Source organism: Dryas octopetala, chromosome 8, assembly GCF_963921425.1.
Source record: "Dryas octopetala chromosome 8, drDryOcto1.1, whole genome shotgun sequence".
Lineage (NCBI taxonomy): Eukaryota > Viridiplantae > Streptophyta > Magnoliopsida > Rosales > Rosaceae > Dryas > Dryas octopetala.
Genome location: NC_141373.1, coordinates 3,876,643 through 3,884,301, shown reverse-complemented (window position 1 = coordinate 3,884,301; position 7,659 = coordinate 3,876,643). Strand labels below are relative to the sequence as shown.

The following is a 7,659-nucleotide window of genomic DNA, read 5'->3' as shown; positions in this document are numbered from 1 at the left end:
GAAGTAGCCAAATTGGGTGGGCACAGACGCAACTAGGCTGGGGGAGTGCATGGCCGCATGAATTCAACTAAGACTTCCATGGGTGGGGCATCCTCACAATGAGGTGGAACCCACATGTATTCGAAATGTTTTTGGGGTCAAGTGGTCAACACATGCATTCGATTAATAGGATCCACGCTTCCCCAAGGAAAGTACATATCATATATTATTCATATCTAAAAATTATATCAACTTCAAGACCAAAACAATTAATTGTCTGAATTCCCCTGTCCATTGGACTTTTTTTTTCGTCTGTATTTTTATTTGCTAACAAATACACTAAGATAGCGTATAAATTAAAATATATTCACTAACCCATATGAAAATAATTGCAGGATAAAAAGAAGAGAAAATAATTACTGAATCGTTTACCATGTTGACCAAATGTGAAATGGAAAAGTCGTCAAGATCTTTTTTTTATTTTCAGGTTTTTGGCCAAGAGATCCAAAACTTGTAGATTATTTTTCTCTACAATTTATTGGTTAGTTTAGCTTGAAGTTTCACAAGCATAATTTAATAAGGGTTTGAGAACAATTCGAAGGCTATATTTTTAAAATTTTATAAAAATTAAACTAAATATTTTTTATTGCACTTTATTATTTCTCCATCCACTTTATTATTTCACCTCCTATTAAATTTTAAAAGTTATAAAAATACTATTCCCACCCACCAATTATCCCTATAATAACCCTAATATACTAATTCAATCACCCAACTCACTAAAGACTCTTCACACCCTAAAATTATGTCTCACTTACCCATTCATTTCCTTCTACAATTCTTTTTTCTCACCCTATCATCTATGATAATATCACACCCTTTCATTTTGGACTTCTAACATGTTTGGGAGTGCGTCTGTAGGAAACGCTTTCATTGGAAGTACTTTTATTTTGTAAATATACTTGAAAGTGTTTTAAAAGGAAGCACCTACCATCACTAAGAAGCATTTTCAATTGATTTTATAATCAAAAAGTACTTTTCATTTTTTTTTCTAAACACAAATCAAAGTATTTTTCACTATTTGAAAACATTTTAAGTTTTCTAAAAACACTATCAAACATTTTATCTTGTAAATGTACTTAAAAGTGTTTTAAAAGGAAGCACCTATCATCACCAAGAAGCGTTTTCAATTGATTTTATAATCTAAAAGTATTTTTAATTTTTTTTTCCAAACACAAATAAAAATATTTTTAACTATTTAAAAACATTTTAAGTTTTCTAAATGCCCTGCGAAACAAGCTCTTCATTGTTTTGTAGGCCGGTTAGCAATTATATGTCACACAGTCGTGGTACTAAAGACCCCTAACAATAATGTCCAATTATGTGAATGATGTCCGTACATTTCACATGTGAATATCACGAGAACACTGGTGTTTGAAATGACATGCAATCAAAATTAAACAGCAATCATCTCTTTTAATGTTGCCTTTGAGATTTATTTCATTTCTTACTATTTTAAAAATATAAATAGGAATGAATGCATGATCCATTAGAATTTATTAGTAATGAACCAACATGTTCTAAATGGTAATATAATACACAAGTTAAGATACGTATGAATATACTATAGGAAAGTATAAATTTAAGATAGAGAGATATTAGCGGAAAGTATAAATTTAAGATATAGAGATATTAGCCTTATAGTTATAGGTGAGAAAGTAAATTTGAAAAATAGATAATCAATTATTAAATTTAAGTCGAAACGATCTTAGTGCCTAATTTTAAACCCCCAAGTTACAATAAAAATTTGCTTCCGCCCCCCACCTTTGAGGAACTCTCCCAAAATCTTCTAACACTTGCATTTCCTTTTCTACCCTGCTATCGGCCCATGCATGAGCTAACGCAAACCCACTACCTCTACTCTTGAGCTCACACCAAGCAACTAGCAACCTTACTTATTATTTTTTAATTTTTTAACAGACATGATGTTTGCTACCTTAAGTTGAGTAAAAAAATTGCTTTTGGCTTCAACTAGGGATTGAACTCGAGACCACCAGAGGCATTTAACAGTCACCCAAAATAGAGGTTTGTGACTTGTGTGTTAATATAGATAATTAAGGATATTTATAAACATTTTAACATATTTGAAATCTTTCTTATTTCAATGTTTAATTTTATAAATTAAGTGTAATTATTTTTTTATTACAAATTTAGAGTAATTTTTTTATTAAAAATTTAGTGTAACTGTTTTTAATTTTTCAATGATCGATTTTCAGTTTCAATTATCGATGTTCAGTTTTAGTGACCGATTCAGTTTCAGTGATTTTTTTTTTTTTTTTCAGTTTCAGTTATTGGTTTTTCAGTTTTAGTAATCATTTTTTTAATTTCAGTTATCAATTTTTCAGTTTTAGTGATCATTTTTGTAGTTTTAGGTATAGATTTTCAGTTTCAATTATCATTTTTCCAGTTTCAGTGATCAGTTCAATTTCAATTTTAATTATCGATTTTTCAGTTTAAGTGATTATTTTTTTCAGTTTCAGTTATCAATTTTTCAATTTTAGTAATCATTTTTTTCAGTTTCATTTATAGATTTTCAATTTCAGTTATAGTTTTTTTAGTTTTTGTTATCGATTTTCAATTTCAGTGATCGATTTAGTTTCAGTGATTGATTTAGTTTTAATAATCGATTCAATTTCAGTAATCAATTTTTTAGTTTTAGTTATCGATTTTTTAGTTTTAGTGATCAATTTTTTTTTTTAATTTTAGTGATAGTTTTTCAGTTTTAGTTATTGATTTTTAGTTTCATTGATCGCTTCCGCTGGCCCGTCCCATTGACACACTAGCATAGTCTGCTACTTCTTAAGCCACTACTTGCCACACATGCTCTACTATATAACAAGCCTTTATGTGCAAAAAATTATAAGAATTTGCACACAAAGTGACTCGAACTCAAGTCAAGCATGTACAAAAAATAGTTACACTACTTTGTAATAAAAATAAATATTTACACTATTTTGCAATAAAAAAAAATAGTTAAACTAATTTGCAATAAAAATAGACAAATTAGAATTAGAAATTAAATATCATAAAACTGTATAAATATAGTTCATTCTACTGCACTTACACAAGTTGCAACTTGGTTGAGTTGGTTGGCTGTGGTTCCCACTTGTACAAGGTCTTGTGTTCAAACCTTGTTTTGTTCAATTAATTTTTTAGATATGGGATGGAGATGGCGCTGACCAAGCTGCACCAGGGCAATGTCATGCAAGATCATGCAGATGAGTGACATCAGTGAAGTGTACAGTGTACATGTGCAATGTGCAATAAGTGGGAAAGGGCACAAATTAGGAGGTTAGACAAAAATTTAAGTAAAATAGGAGGTTATGAATTAATTATAAAAATGATTGGAGGCTATGAATTAACTAAAGTAGAATTAGAGGGTTTATAATTATTTACTAAAACGATCTCAGCTATTCAGATCAGAAAATAATTAAAAAATTGTTATGTTTTATTATATATTTTTAAGTTGAAACGATTTCAGCTATTCAGATTAAGAGATAATTTAAAAACCGTTATATTTTATTGTATAGTTATATAATACTAACCAGATCTTGAGAAAGATCGTATTAATAAGCAAATTGACTGCAACCATATGATCAGATCACATCATAATCAATCTACCCAATACATACATACATACAAATAAGAAGGAAAACAATTAATGAGGAGAGGAATATAATAACAGTAGTACTGGGGATCTAATTTATTTTTTAAAATTTTATATGACATTAATATATTAGATACTAAAAAATAAAAAATAAAATCTAAAAAGAAATAACATGTCCACTAAAAATTAGAATCGCTAACATTATTGATATAATAAATATATTATTCTTCCACCTAAATCTGCTGAAATCTCCATCTCTCCACTTGGATACAGTCATACAACAAGAAATCTCAATCACAGAATTAAAAAACAAAAAGTCAAAAAGAAAAAAAGAAAAAAAAAACTCAAATTTAGAAAACAATGAGAGTTCCAAGAACCAGAAGTAGCAAAGCAGGAAACAAACCCATATTGATTCCTCCACTCCCAATCCTAATAGTAATAGCCCCACTCGTCCCATTATCAGTGGTATTCGTAGTGCCAGTGGTATTTGTAGTGGTATTCGTAGTGGTATTCGTAGTTCCGAGCAAGTTCAACACTCCGAAGGCATTGCGGTTGGCCTGGGCGGTGGTGTCATGCGGCTGGAGCGCCCCAGTTGTGGGGTCGACACCGGGGCCCACCTGCCACACCTGGTTGAGCTTCTCCGCCTTGGCCTGCACTTTGGCGAAGATCTTAAACGACCCGTCGCTGAACTCGGCGCTGGTGTCCCAGACTTCAAACGACAGCTTCCCCTTTACGAGGCCGACGGTGGAGTAGGAGGTGATGTTGAAGGTCTCGACGGTGGGAGTGCCGTTTTGGGTCTTGTACGCCACCAGGGCCTGCGACCCGACCATCTTGGTCGCGGTCGGGTTTATGCCCCACGAGACCCACCCGTCGGTCTTGGCGGGTGAGGCGATGAAGGCGATTGAGAGTGAGGAGTTGGAAGCATCGTAGGTCCAGTGGAGGTAGGCGGTTAGAGTCGGCAGGTCGATGCAGTTGTCATACTTCTTGTTGTTCGTGAACGTCTGTGACGTGCAATCGCTGGCTGCTTCGGCCGGTGAGATTATCAAAGCTAACAGAAAGGAGATCCAGGAAATCTGGATGAGAAGAACAGGAAACAAGGAAGCCATTGGAAAGAGCGAGAGAGAGAGCAGTGAAATTGATGTGTAAAGCTTAGGTGTGGTGTAGTTGGGTTTATATTGAACAAGAGAGGGATAGTGGTTGGGTGACACGTGGCGGTTTGGGATTGGTTATTCAGATTAGTTGACTACTTGTTTTTTTTTTTTTCTCTCACCAGCAAATGCGTTACGACTCACGAGCACTAAATGAAAATTAAAAATAGAAAACTGTGGTTATAACTTATAAGAAAATGGGGGAGACATGTGGGCTACTTGCACCATGCAAAATGTACCGTTAGATGGGCACTTGGAGAAGTGAGTCAGTCAAGGGATAGGAAATCAAATAATGCTCTCTTTTTTTCTTTTGGGTTGGTGGTGAATATGAAAACGTGGGTGACTTTTTCTGTGGAGGGTAGAGTGGTAGACAGTAGACTTGCTTTCTTCACAACTTTATGTTGGAGATGACTTTTTCATCCAAGAAAAAATCAAACGTTGACGGAGACGACTTGGAATTTGATTCCTTTCATTGTGAATTTTCGCCGGACACATATGGATGGGTTTTTTCTTTTGTCACACTCATATAAAAGTAATCTTTTTTTCTTTTTGGGAAATTTAATGGGTAGAATACTAGAATATGTTCTAAATCAGAAAAGGGTTTAGAATAAGACCTGATGTGAGCTAAGATATGATGCTACTTTAATCTAGCTTAAAATATTTTGGTTTTTAAGATATTTTTTAGAAAAAATAAATAAATTTCTAATAGACTTACACAAATGAGTTTTTTTTTTTTTTTTTCCCAAATAAATATGATATTTCCCAAATAAATGAAAATTTGTAAAAGAACAGAAGCTACAAGGTATAAACACAAAAATAAGGGACAAAAGAAAAAACAACAAAAAAAAGAAATTAAGGAGGAACAAAACACAGTCCACACAATCAACACCAAAAAAACAAGAAAGTCGAAAAAAACCAACCAGCATGAGCTGATATTTCCAAAAGCTTTCACATTCATAACAATGTGGCTTGTGGCCTGTGGCCTGTGGCCTGTGGCTACCACGAGACATTGGTTTAGGGTGTTCAATTGGTTCAAGTGTCATACCATCTAGTATTACTATGAAGGTATGCATGTGTACATACAGCCTGAGGAATCTTCACTTTATGTTTTTGTTTTTCCTAACGAATCACTCATCTCTTTTTACTAAATATTTTCCCCTTTTCAAATATCACAATTTAATATGAACATTAAAAAAAAAATCACAATTCAATATAAATTCTTAAATGCGAGAACATTATATAGCATAATTTAATTATTCATTAGATTGACCCTAAATCTTGTACTCAGTAATTATTGAACATTTTTCTCAATATGTAGTTTGTAAATAAACATATGTAAGATTTGACCCTAAAATATTACACTCTATAAAAAATGAATTATGGAGAATTTTTCTCTAACAGATGATTGCAAATAAACATATATAAAGTTGATCTTCAAATTTTGTACTCGGTAAGAGAGAAAATTGTGGAGAACTTTTCTCACTACCCCGAAGGAAAAAAGTAAGATCTATTTCCTATCCCTTCCACCTCTCTAGTCTCTAGTCTCTACCCCCCAACTAATGTTTCATTTTCCACAGCCCTGATATCACAATTTCAATTGACGAATAAAACTAGTTTCACTCAATCCATCATTTACGTTCCTCCTAATATTTGATTTGTTACCATTTTGCACTAAACTCTTGTTGCGTTGTCACAGTTGTCAAACAATTTTTTGACTCTCCATCCTTATTAATATTATACTATTTAATTCTATAGTTTTTTTAGCAAACAAATGCATCATTATGTACAAGTTTTACATCAATTAGGGTCCAATTACCTTTTTTTTAATTTTTTTTATTAAGTAGAATTCAACTTCTTCATTAACAAGGAAGATGTACTACTATTTACCCTATAATTATATACTACAAGTCTACAAGGGCCTTGATATATGTAACATCATCCTATACATATAGCTAGCACTCTTTCTATTCTATATTCAATAATTTTGAACTTTTTGTTTTCAATCGATTTCATATTTTCTTTTTGTCTAATTTAAGCAAACTATCTTCCTTTCTTTCTTTATTTGTTTTTTTATTTTATTTTGGAGCAGTGTTATGGTCAAAATAACAATATTAAGTTAGTAACCTTCACATGGAGGCAAAGGCCAAGAAGCTTCTCTTTTGATTTTATTATGATTTGGCACATATTTTCTTGGAAGGCTAAGTCAAAGTGGATGAGATTGAACGCCATCTATTTTAGCCTTTGAATGCTCCTATGCATTGTGTGGATTCAACTAGTTTGCGTGGTGATGTGAATACAAAATTATTTGTTTAATTGACAAAATTATGAAAAATTATTTCTAATTGACAAGGTTCAGTGAATAGTTATAGTTGACATTTCTAAACACTATGACAAGAATCTTTGTTTTGATGGTAATGCAACGGAAAAGAGAGCTTTGTAGTATAGATAAAGTGATGTATGGATTATTTTTCCTTATCATTGAGGAACTTTTGTATATTTATAATATTTAATCCATTCAAACAATAAAATGTTCTACTCACACGTACAATAATTTAGAAAAATTCTATAAAAGGAATTGAAGGAATTGAAGGAATTGAAGGAATTGAAGGAATTTTTTATTTTTTTTTTGTTAGAACTTGGAAGGAATTGAAGGACTTTGTAAGTTTTTGTAAGAATATTTTTTGGCCATTTAATTTGACAAAGTCACTTTTTTACAGTAGTGTTCAAATTTGTGATTCGCGGTTGAATTTATTTGTATGACATGCACATAAGTAAAAATTTCTGCTATAAGATAACTCATATTTTCTATGTTTATATTGTATCTAAATAGAGATTATTTGAAACAACAAAACTGTCAAACCCCTT

General features: G+C 32.0%; 1 pseudogene across 1 annotated transcript in view; it reads right to left on the bottom strand.

Moving 5' to 3' along the window:
- LOC147276154 (cytochrome b561 and DOMON domain-containing protein At4g12980 pseudogene) overlaps positions 1 to 4,884 on the bottom strand; it is a 5,650-nt pseudogene extending 766 nt beyond the window's left edge. The window contains exon 1 of the transcript XR_015123852.1: positions 4,000 to 4,884. The product of XR_015123852.1 is annotated as a cytochrome b561 and DOMON domain-containing protein At4g12980 pseudogene (transcript). The remainder of the gene's footprint in view (positions 1 to 3,999) is intronic.
- Positions 4,885 to 7,659: the final 2,775 nt, after the last annotated feature.